The sequence below is a fragment of the Saimiri boliviensis genome, chromosome 9 (assembly GCF_048565385.1).
Source record: "Saimiri boliviensis isolate mSaiBol1 chromosome 9, mSaiBol1.pri, whole genome shotgun sequence".
NCBI classification, from domain to species: Eukaryota; Metazoa; Chordata; class Mammalia; order Primates; family Cebidae; genus Saimiri; species Saimiri boliviensis.
In genome coordinates this window covers 10,071,467-10,084,365 of record NC_133457.1, presented here as the reverse complement: position 1 = coordinate 10,084,365, position 12,899 = coordinate 10,071,467, and the positions used below count along the sequence as shown (strand labels likewise).

The 12,899-nt window shown below is 37.9% G+C and overlaps 1 long non-coding RNA gene across 1 annotated transcript in view; it reads right to left on the bottom strand.

Annotated features, from left to right (window-relative positions):
- The window catches only part of LOC141585576 (uncharacterized), a 236,329-nt gene that overhangs the window by 16,018 nt on the left and 207,412 nt on the right, over positions 1 to 12,899 (bottom strand). The window contains exon 3 of the long non-coding RNA XR_012519111.1: positions 5,289 to 5,438. This is a non-coding gene — a long non-coding RNA (uncharacterized LOC141585576). The remainder of the gene's footprint in view (positions 1 to 5,288; positions 5,439 to 12,899) is intronic.

The window sequence follows — 12,899 nt, the reverse complement described above, 5'->3', positions numbered from 1 at the left end:
ATCGCCCAGCTTTGTGCCTAAAACCCAGGGCCCTTGTGGTGTAGGCACTCAAGGGAATCTCCTGATCTGTGTGTTGTGAAAACCATGGGAAAAACATAGTATCTGGGCCAGATAGCTCCGACACTTACAGCATGGTCCCTCAAGGCTTCCCTTGGCTAAGGGAGGGAGTTGCCCCACCCCTTGTGCTTCCCGAGTAAGGTGATACCCTAGCCTGCTTCTGCTTGCCCTCTGTGGGCTGCACTCACTGTCTACCAGGCGTCCCCAAACTACGGCCCATGGGCCGCATGCAGCCCCCTGAGGCCATTTATCCGGCCCCCTGCCGCACTTCAGGAAGGGGCATCTCTTTCATTGGTGGTCAGTGAGAGGAGCACAGTATGTGGCGGCCCTCCAATGGTCTGAGGGACAGTGAACTGGCCCCCTGTAAAAAATTTGGGGATGCCTGGAACTAGTCCCAGTGAGATGAATCAGGTATCTCAGTTGGAAATGCAGAAACCACCTGTTGGTCTTGCTGAAAGCTGCAGACCAGATCTGTTCCTATTTGGCAATATTGCCCAGGAATCCCTCAGTTTACTGAAGATTTTAAGCCCTCTGTGGAGAACTACTTCTCAGAATAAAAGATTCCTTTCAAAATATTAGTGTTCATTGACAATGTACTTCATCACCCAAGAGCTCTTACATAGGTATATAAGGAGATGATCATTGTTGCCATGCCTGCTAACACAGCATCCATTCTGCAGCCCATGGATCAGGAATAACTTTAACTTTCAAGTCTTATTATTTAAGAAATACATTCTGTAAGGCTGTAGCTGGCATGGATAGTGATTCCTCTGATGCCTGGCAAAGTAAATGGAAACTCTTCTGGAAAAGACTGACCTTTCTAGATGCTATTAAGAATGTTCACAATTTGTGGGAGGAGGTCAGCATGTCAACATTAACAGGAGTTTGGAAGAAGTTGATTCCAACCTTCATAGATAGTTTTGAGGGGTTTAAGACTTCAGTGGAGGCTGGGAGCAGTGGCTCATGCCTGTAATCCCAGCACTTCAGGAGGCCAAGGCAGGCAGATCACCTGAGGTTAGGAGTTTGGTACCAGCCTGGCCAACATGGTGAAACTCCATCTCTACTAAAAAATACCAAAAGAGTAGCTGGGCTTAGTGGCACATGCCTGTAGTCCCAGCTACTCAGGAGGCTGAGGCAGTAGAATTGCTTGAACCTGGAAGGCAGAGGCTGCAGTGAGCCAAGATCACACCACTGCACTCCAGCCTGGGAAACAGAACAAGACTCCATCTCAAAAAATAAAAAATAAAAAACCTTCAGTGAAAAAAGTAACTGTTGATGTGGTGGAAATAGCAAGAGAACTAGAATTAGAAGTGGTGCCTGAAGATGTGACTGAATTGCTGCAGTCTCATGATAAAATTTTAATGAATGAGAAGTTTCTTCTTAGAGATAAACAGAGTGGTTTCTTGAAATGGAGTCTACTCCTGGTGAAGATGCTGAGAGCACTCTTGAAATGGCAACAAAGGATTTAAAGTATTACATAAACTTAGTTGATAAGTCAGTGGTAGGATTTGAAAGAATTGACTCCAATTTTGAAAGAATTTCTCCTATGGGTAAAATGCTATTATCACATAGACCGCATGCTACAGAGAAATTGTTTATAAAAGGAAGAGTCAATCAACGTGACAAACTTCATTGTTGTCCATTTTAGGAAATTATCACAGCCACCCCAACCTTCAGCAACCATCACTTTGATCAGTCAGCAGCCACCAACATTGAGGCAAGACCCTCCACTGGCAAAAAGGTTATGACTCACTAAAGGCTCAGATGATTTTTTTTAGCAATAAATTATTTTTAAATAAAGGTATGTACATTGCTTTTTATACATAAGGCTATGGCACACTTAATGGACTATAGTAGTCCAAACAAAACTTTTATATGCGGTGGGAAACCAACACATTTGTGTGAGTCACTCTATTGAGATATTTGCTTTATTGTGGTAGTCTGGAGCTGAACCCACAGTATCTCTGCACATACCTGTAAGTGAATCAATAAAACAGGAGTTCTTCTTACCATTAGTTGCACCTCTGCTCTGAAGATATATTGTCTGCCACTTGACATTAAATCCAATTATTGTTTCTCAGTCCTCACCTTCCTTGGCTCATAGCAGCATTTGAGTTGAGTTCTCCCTCCTCCTTGACACATGCTTTTCTCTTTGCACTATGAATATCAACCTCTCTTGATTTTCCTCTACCTTACCTTCATTCTCTGGCTGATTCCTCTTCATGTTCCCAACCTCCACATTTTTTGGTGTCCCAGGCTTAGTCCTTGGTTCTTTTCTCTTTCTTAATACACATTCATTCCATCACTGATCTCATCAAGGCCCGTAATTAACGACTACTTAAATCATTTCTAGAGCCTGGACCTCCCCTTTCAACTCCAAACTATTTATCCAACTACTGACTTATATTTCCACTTAGACCTACCATGAGCATCTCAAATTTACAAGACTAAAAGTCAGTTCTTTGCTACCCTCTTTCCATTTCAGCTAATGGCGACTCCATGTTTCCAGTTGTTCAAGTCAAATTATTGCAGTCATCCCCAGCTCAGATAAGGACAATACTCTAGGTCATGGTGGAGACCCAGAGTAAAAGAAACCTGTGTTCCTGAATGGACCATAGCTGCCTGATGAGGCTGCTCCACTCACTTCTAGAATGCTGCATGTTAACAAAGAAGTTCTAAATGATGTAAGCCTCTGTATTTTTGGATCTCTTTGTCACAGCAGCTTACCTAACTCCTGTACTAACTAATATAGAAGGTGAAAAACTAAGTTGTGAAGGGAGGAACCATTCTTTCAAAAAGTCTGAGCACGTGGGGAGGAGAGAAATAAATAAAGCTATTGCTGGAATGTTTTATTAAAGATTGCGAGAACACTTGGCTAGTAAGAAGCTTCTAAAATGCAGTAAACTCACTGAGATACAAGCCTATTCTCTGACACAGTAAATTTGCTGAATGTTCACTGGAGGATCTAAGTCATTCAGGACCTTAGGGTCAGAGGGTGGATCTAACAGGGTTTAAATATCTGAATCCCATTTATAACACCATTCTTTCTTCTTGAGGTAATATACACTGTAAATTTTTAAATAATGAATCAATGACCCAATTGTAGGAAGCACAGATTGAACTATTATCTTCCCTTGTTACCTATTGAGGATTCGTTGCAGGACACCCCAGGGAATCAAAATCTATGGATGCTCAAGTTCTGTATGTAAAATGGTGCAGTATTTGCATACAACCCATGCATATCCTTCCATATATTTTAAATCATCTCTAGGTTACTTATAATATGTAATATAATATAAATGCTATGTAAATCATTGTTGTACTATATTTTAAGGGAATAAAAACCCAAAAAAAGTCTATACATATTTGGTAAAGATGTATTTTTTTCTTTTTTTCTAATATTTCCAATCCATAATTGGCTGAACTCATATATTCCAAACCCACAAAAGTAACCCACAGATATGGAGGGCTAACCATATTTAGTTTTTAAGTGGGTAAGATTTTATATTGAACCATCTGTGCTCATAATTCTCTCTTATAACAAAAAGTATAAACCCGTAGTGTCCTTGGTAAGGGGTGATGAGAATAACAAAGGGAATTGAAAATGCCAATAACTCTAAGTTATTAAGCACTCAAAATGTGGTCCTGGTCTATGTAGTTGCCGCCTGCAGAAACCTGCAAACCAGGTCTTAACTTGTAAAGCAATTGATCATAATACTCCTACTGTAGTTGCTTTCTGAATTTTTTTTTCCTGGTAACCTGGATCAGTGTGTGGCTTAGTCTCACATAGGTCTGAGCTTGATGGTTTGTGCTTCCCTGGCCATTTGCTTCTATGGAGCCACAGTCACAAAAACCAAAGTAGGCAGGAATCTTTGACTTGTATGTCAAAGTCTATCTTCATTTATAGAAAACAGAAATCTATTCTTTGTGCATATTCCAGAATCAAATGATTTGGTCCCAAAAGATTATTATACGGAGGCAACTTGAACAGTAAAGTTCTAAAAATCTGTCAGCCTAGTAACCAAAGTGTAGCTTACACTGGATTTTGGAACATATAAAATATTTTAAATGTTCACTATGTACACTTGATGCAGAATTCTGTATGCTTGCTGGAATGTCAGGGGAAGGTCATCTTGAGAGCCTGAATGCCAACAGGATCTTGATGGCAGATGACCCATTGTACCTGGGATGGGTAATTCATGGGTCCAAAGAGACATGGAGACATATCCAAGCTCAGAAGTTATATCTATAATTCTCAATAAATTGTTTTAGCCTGACTATGAGAACATGTAGAACTCACATTTGAAGAGACTATGCAAACTAGCTATGAGGTGGTGGTGCCTCTTCCCATGATGAGTGCACAACAGATATTTCTGAGCTTTTTTTTCACCAAATATAGCCACATCAGCCAACAGCATAGATGAGAGCAGGCTTTTTGAGGCCTGTATTAGTCAGGGTTCTCCAAAGAAACAGAGGCAGTAGGAGGTATCAGTGTTTATATCTATTTTTATCTATATCCATATATAGAGAGGTTTATTATGAGGAATTGACTCATGCAACTATAGAGGCTAAGGAGTCCCATGATCTGCCATCTGTAAGCTGGAAAGCTAATGGTGTAACTCAGTCCCAGTTCAAAGGCCTGAGAATGAGGGAAGGCAATGGTGTAATTCCAGCTCCAGGGCTAGAGAAAGAGAGGAGATGAACAAGGGGCGAATTCCTCCTTCCTCTGTCTTTTGTTCAATTTAGGCCCTGAGTGGATTAGATGATGCCCACCCACACTGGAGGAGGGCAATCTACTTTACTGAGTCCATGGATTCAAATGGTGATTTCATCCAGAAACATCCTCGCAAGGATACCCAGAAACAATGTTCCATGTGGGTATCCTATGGCCTTCCAAGTTGACATGTAAAAGTAACCATCTCAAGGTTATTATCTTTCACTGAAGTTGTAGCATGGCCCAGGTGAGAGACAAATGGCCACTGATGACCCTCCTAAGACCAGAAGAAGCTACATTTACAGCCCACAGCCACATTTACAGAAAAAGGAGATTAAACAGATGGATCCATTCATCTTCAAAAGATGATTGCTAATTTCTCCAATTAATTTACCCATGTAAAATGAAGGAAAAGCCTCTGCCCCTTCCCAAATTGACCTGTAGACATATCTAAAGTCCTAGGTGAATATTTTACTGAAAGAGGTGCAGGACTTCACCCATGAGCCTAAAGACTGACCTGGTTCCTGGGCAGCAACGTCAGGAGGGCACCTTGATCCTAACACTTCAGACACCTTCCCAGGACCAGGGGAGGCCCACATGAGTATCCAAGTTCACTGCCAGGTGCAATTGTTAGGATTCAGTAATTCTCAAATATTTTGCCGACCACCTACAGGAAGAAATACATTTAACCTTGTAACCTCATTCATATACCCATACCTTTGTATATATTTAACTAAATCTAACTTTTCATGCAACATTACTTTCTCTTACTATGTATCATGCACTCTGATATTTTCTGTTCTATTACTTTAAAATTTTTGGTTGGATACACTGATTTTACAAAGTACTGGTAGCTAATAACATGCAGTTTAAAAAGGACATGTTTTATTTTTAAAAAATGGATTTCTATAGGTTAGCCCACTAAAAGTTGGAGCATTTTTCTTATTGGTTTATAGAAGTAGTTTCTCCTTCTTTAAAATTTATAAAGTGACAGTCCTCTTCTGTGAAATCTGAAAACGTTTATCCTGTATATAAATAAGTGGCATTCAGCAGCCTTGCATTTGGCTGGCTTGGACCCAGCCCTGTCCGCTCAAGTTTGCAAAAGGAGAACCCAGGAGATGAGAAAGGAGGAAGAGGAAGAGGAAGAGGATGTCAATAAGGTTAGGGCAAAACAGAAGCTAGGAGTAGAATCTGGCCCCCAGGACTGGAAACAGATACAAAGTATGCCTTTCAAAACATTCTAGAAAGGAGGAAGAGATAAAAGGTGGACAAGAAGAAGTATCAGAAAAAGTCTGGCACCTTTTCCCCACTCCTTCTTTTACTCTCCAACCCTAGCAACCTAGTCTTAGAAGGTCACACATCTCTTTGCTATCACAGCCCCTCCTGGGCTCTCCTGGGAAGTTTTCTTCCTGGTTCCCTGAATCCCCACCAAGAAGATATAATGCACTGTGAGCCCTCCAGCTTCTTAGAGATCCATATATTAAAGGCAGTATGAGCAGCTGCAGACAGCCACACAGGGATACCATGGCTGGGTCATAAAGGTGACTCTAAGCCATCAGGGAAAGAGGTTAAAATACAGTTAACCCTTGAGAGAATTCAAAGAAACAAGAACCAAAGTTTTCAATATTTTCACAAAAGTGTGTCAAAAACAAAGTCTTGCACAGGGAATTCAGCTCATTTAGATGAAATGCTAGGTCATGTAGAGAAATGAGCACATGAAAGAGTCCACAGTTGTGTTGCTGATGGAGAGAGACAGAGTGATAATTAGAGGTGAAGGTGAGAGAGATAAAAATATGTATAACACCTTAGGACAAGATATAAGTGTAACAGAAACAAACAGACAAGCAAAATCCCAAACTATTTGGTCTCTTGGTTAAAGTCACACTTTCTTAAAACACTAATTCCAAACATTAAAATCCTGCTGACCATTCAAAGGAAAGTTCCTAGAGATTCCATGTAGTCCCAATAGCAGGCAGAACAGCTTCCTGTAGAGTCTCAGGAGCTACAGCTTCTCCCTGGGGACCTTTATATAGTCTGACTATATATGAAATACACGTATACATGTAGGAGAAGTTGGAGAGTTTATTTTTAAAAATCTATGGAGATTCTGGAGGGCTGCCCTTCACAGGTCCACAGCTGTTCAGGGTTTCAATTGCACAGGTTTGCATTTCAACACTACCATAGAAAGCTGAGAATACTCCAGGAGTCAATGAGAAGGGAGTAGCAATAAACAAAGAAAAGAAAACTCTGTAGGGAATTATGACAAAATGGCAAATCCTAACAGGTGACAGTAGGTGGAGCAGAAACAATCAGATCTTGGAGCACCACATACTTACCTCCTCCGCACCCCCCACCACACACAGCTATGCAAACACAGCTTCCCAAGGGTGTAGGTCATAGCAGTAGCTCTGCTTTGGCACTGTGTCATGGCACTCTTCAGTATGCACCCAAAAGGATATTCGGGATACTATATTCTCATCTTAAACATTGGTGAGCACCACCATACAACTTTTGCCTGCCACCCCTCTTAAACCTCTCAAACTGAGAGCTTGAGGGAGGAGAGTGTGATGAAAATGGCAACAGATAAAGAGAAGATACAGCTTCATTTTCCTTTGGAGTAAAAGAAGTTGTGCCAGGATCCATGGTTACTTGTGCCAGCATCCATGGTTACTTGTGCCATTTTGACTCATTTGCCAACACACTCATATAGTAGAATTAAAATTAGCATTCTTTCCATGTTTTAAATTGAAATATCCGCTGTAGCTCTCATAATTTGGCACCGATAAGAAAGACTGCAGTCAAAAAACATGTAGTTGGGTAAGATATATAATTAAATGCTAAAGGCAATCATTATTACTAGCATAATACCAATTATTCATCATAATATTGTGGAAGTCAAGAGGATGAAAATTTCATCCAGAATAAAGAGTCTGTTTTTTAATTAGACGAAGTTAAGGTAGATTCACTCTGGAGTCCACAGTTCATCTTACCAGCACTGTGTTGCTGGTAGTGAAGGTATTGAGTGATGCAGGGTACCGCATGGTTCTAACCAGAGCATGGGCCATCCAAGATATATTTTGCAATTGTATAACAGTCAGTGGTTTTTTTTTTTTTTTTTGGACATTGAAAATTTTATTATTGCAAGATGTACACAGAACAGTGCAGAAACTTCTTCAAAACAGTGTAAAAAGAGTTGACATTAAAGGCACAAATTTAAGGAATTTAATTCTGCAAATACTGGTACAAGAGAGGGTCTTTATATTCAGGAAACATCAAGCCAAGTTAGAAAATTACTTGAAAGAGGTGCAACAAACTTAGAAATATTTAGCAAGCTAAATATTTTCTACAACAGTACAAAATATGCCCTTAGATTATTTGGGCAAGATATTATCATGTGTTGAGATGGAAAACCAAAAAGGAAAGAAACTTTTGAAACCCAGTAATCCGTTGCCAGCAGCTAGAGTGTTAGGACTGGCGAAACTTCAGGTGGCGTGCGTATGTTCTTAAAGAAAGTACAGGTTAGAAAAAAACTATAAAAATGACACTAATATACATTTTTAAATACAAAATCAACAGAAGTTATAGAAAGCAGCCATGTTCTAAATCATTCAGAGTTTTTGGCATAATTGAGTCTTCATTGCTCAGAGAACATTGCTGTGGCTTTGTAACCTATAAAGGTGGGAACTCTCACAAATCTTAAGTTATGCAGAGTTGATGTGACCATAAAGTTTTAATATCAGTCCTTCTGGCTTAAAATTTATACCTTCTGTACTTGTATTCTTCTTCATTTCAATTTTGCAAGTCTCAGCAAAATGTGGGTATAATCCTCAGGCAAATTCACAAATTTTGGTGCTGCCGAAAGACTTGTTTTCTGAACTTACTTTTCTGTCTATAATTGAGGAGTGGAACACAAAGAAGACTCACCCCACAGGACCTTTTCATGTAGTTTACAGGAAGGGCAGCAGTATTTGTTGTCACCTACTTTGGGGACTGAGACAAACTGCCTAAATGTTTGCCAGTCTCCTTATATTATTAAATTCATACAGCTACAATTCAGGACTTTGAAATTTGAGACCAGAGATCTTTTCACCACACTCAAGATGGTAAATTCACTGAGCCTTAGCTTTCTCTTTGATGAGCTAGGGACTCTAATCTGTACTTTGCCTATTGTTTGTAGTAGTAGTATCTGAGGTGAAAATAAAGTATTAGATATTACGTGAAAAAAAAAAAGATGGTAAATTCATTTTGTTTTTAGTGCCAGTTTTGACCGATAGGCAAGGGCTACCTGGAACCTCTATTGAGTAGCTACATCAGGATTTACCAGAAAGTGTGTTGTAATTGATCAGTGATGTCTACTATGGTTGAAGGATGGTGAGCTTGACAGCAGAAAGGTATATTTGCTGAATCCAAATAATACTATATTCTCTACAAAAGTTATCTTTTCAATAAAACTTCCCTAAGGAACTATTTAAATTATAATTTTATTTACCAATAGCTATCCACAAGCATGTCCAGTTAACTCTTACTCATTCTATAGATTCAGTTCAAACATGACTTCTTCAGGGAAGCTTGCCTTGACCAATTTTAGTTCGCTTTTTCTTGTACGTGCTCATTGTGATGTTTCTTTTTCTTTCTCTTTCTCCTCTAACTCACTTTGAAATAACTATTCATTAGGTTTTCTTATTGGGTTAATGACTATATTCCAGCCTCTCAGAGCAAAGACATGTTCTGTTTACCATTGCAGCTACAGTGTCTACCACAGTTTCTACTTCGTAGACACTTACTAAATATTTGCTGAATTGAAATTGAAAATTGAATTGAATTGAAATGCAGAGATTTGTTTACTTTTACCTTAGATTTCTGAGACCCAGGCCAGGTATATTATCTTTTGTTGGATATCCTTCCAGGAGACTAAGGCTTATGCACACAAATTTATTTGATCAAGGTTACAAACATGAAGATGTTGGAATCTGGAATCCTAGGTTTCTGAGTTTTCAGGTCTATTCTGAACTCTTCCATGTGTATAATGTGCACATTACCTGCATTGCTATCAGAAGATGTTCATTTTAAGTTATAATAAATGGTGACAGAGCCAGGAATGAAAACAAAAATCTTTTTATTTCAATCAAAGGACTATGATATAGTAAAGAGAGAACAAGACTTAAAGTCAAAAGATCTAAATTCGTGTCCTAGCCCTCCCGTTTATTAGCTTATTAACCTTGGAAAACTAAATTTATGTCTCCTAATCAGTAAAATAAATGGATAGAATGAGTAGTTTCAAAACTAATTTTTGTAATGGGAACATTTCTTAACATGCAATTCCAAACATCTCATATAGAAGTGCAGCATGTAAAAGAGATAAAGTGGAGCTACTCTGAGTAAAGGTGAGTGTTAGAGACCATACCTGGAATTTTCCTCATGCAATTTCTCCTGTACCTGCAAGCAAACCCCTAAAGAACACACAGAAAGCCCATTTGGAAAAAAAAAAAAAAGTAATTGTGGAATAATTATTAATTTATAGGAAGTTGCAAAGATAATACAGAGAAGTCTTGTGCACTTTCATCTAGTTCCCCCACAATGGGCCAATTTTTAAAAATCCTTTGACACAAGAATATAGCTAATTATTCTTATTTTTAATTTATTATTTTTTTGAGATGGAGTCCGGCTCTGTCACCCAGGCTGGAGTGCAGTGATGCATCTCGGCTCACTGCAACCTCCATCTCCCGCGTTCAGGCAATTCTCTGCCCCAGCCTCCTGAGTAGCTGGGATCACGGGTGTCCACCATCACACCAGGCTAATTTTTGTATTTTGAGTAGAGACAGGTTTCACCATCTTGGCCAGGTTGAACTCCTGAGCTTGTGATCCACCCACCTCAGCCTCCCAAAGTGCTGGGCTCACAGGCATGAGACACTGCACCCAGCCTATACTTCACATTCTTAATTCAGTACTTAATGCCACTAAATGCACATTTAAATATTGTTAAAATGGTAAGTTTTATATTATATGTTTTTAAAATGCAATAAATATTTGCAACATCATGGATGGAACTGGAAGTCATTATGTTAAGTCAAATAAGCCACGCACAGAAAGATAAATATCTCACATTCTCACTCATGTGGGAACTTGAAAAAAATTGATCTCATGACAATAGAGAGTAGATTTGTGGTTGTCAAAGGCCGGGATGCATAGCAGGAGAAGGTGATGCAGAGAGTTTGATTACTGAGTACAAATGTATGCTTGGATAGAAGAAATAAGATCTGGTGTTTCATAGATCAGTAGAGTGACTATAGTTAACATTAATTGATTGTAGTTTGAAATAGAAGAGAATAATCTGAATATTTTCAGCAGAAAGAAAAGAAATTACCCTGATTTGATTATATGAATGCATCAATTTATAATATATATCCTGGTAATACATACATCTAATTATGTGTTAATAAAAAATTTAAAAGAAATAAATAAAATACAAAAAAATCATTAAAAAATAAATGTTAAAAAAAAACACAACCTTTTGCACTTGCTACTGAATATATCCTTCAAGGCCTGTCTGGCTCCAAAATTTATGATTGTATGAAAAACGAATGTTTGATCATCCCCATTGTATTCTAGAATCAAAGACTTTCAGAGCTTGAACATACCTTAGATCTGATACTATCAGATCAGAACTATATCTTATATGCTATAGTTAAAGTCTTCTGCTTCTCTTTAGGGCTTCTCTGTTATGAGGTTCAACTAAAGGCTTGAATTTGGCTTCTAACAAATGTGCTTCACAGTGGTGATTTTTATTATTTTCTACTTTCATTTTTTTCTACTAATAATTCCCTGTTGACTTTTTTATGGTTTCTAGGAGCGAGTTCTTTGATTTATCTAATGGTGGAATTTTGATTTATCTAATGGTGGAATTGCATCCCTCTCCATCCTCCCTCAGAATGGGCTTGTCAGTCTTGCCTTATATTATTTCCCATTTCCAATGTGGTATTACAGTGGTTTTTTTTTTTTTTATGGCTGCACCAAGACATGTAAGTTGCACCAAAATGGTTATGGCTCCCTTTTCTTGTACTGTTTGTTATTTTTACTTTTAAAATATTTATGCACACATATACTTGCATTTAACTTTACATAAATTCAATATGTGTGATCATATCATACATACCATTTTGTTAACGCAGTATTTTGTTTTGGTTAAGCTTTTCCTTTCCCATATACTTCCCTCTCAATCTACATTCTTTCCTCAGAGACACAAAAGTTATCCATACTAACAGCCTACTGTATATACTTTCATGTTATTCTTTATGCTTGTATTCATAAATAAACCACTATCTGTAATGTACATACATATTTATAATGTGTACATGAATATAAATACACACAGACAGGTTTTGTCATTATCTTGCAAAAATTTGAACATACACATATTTTTGAATCTTGCTTTTTTGTACTCAACAATAACTCTTTCTAACAACTGTGTAACATTTTATACGGCAATATGCTGTAATTTATTCAATGACTCTCCTATGGATGGAAAATCCATAGGAGAAAACACTGTTGCTACTTGTTTTCTTTTGCACCTCTAAAATAATGCTGTCATAAACATCCTTGTGCTTTCATTTCTATGGAACAGATACCTAAAAGAAGTATTTGTGGGTCAAAATATATATGCATTTTTAATTTTAACAAATAACATCAGATTGTATTCCAACAACACCTGAGGCAACTGACCTTCTCACCAGCCACCTATGATAGTACCCTTTCCCCTATATCCCTATCAAAAACAGAGATTGTCATTCTTTTCCATTTTTGACAGTCTTAAGTGGTAACGTTATGTATTAATTTGATAATATTTTCATATATTCCTTGGATATTTGGATTCTCCCATTTTCCTGTTGAGTTATAGTCCCTTTATTGTTAATTTTTTATAACACTTTTGCCTTAGAACTATTAATCTGTTCTCTTGTTGCAAACATTTGTCCCACATCTATTATTTGTTAATTGACTTTGTTTACAGTAATTTTTTGTTATTATACCTACTATGTGTCAGACATGTTTCTGTGTACTGAGGATTCAACAGTAAAATAATACACAAAAATATCTTCTCTCAGACACTTATTCTAATGATAAAAGAATCAAT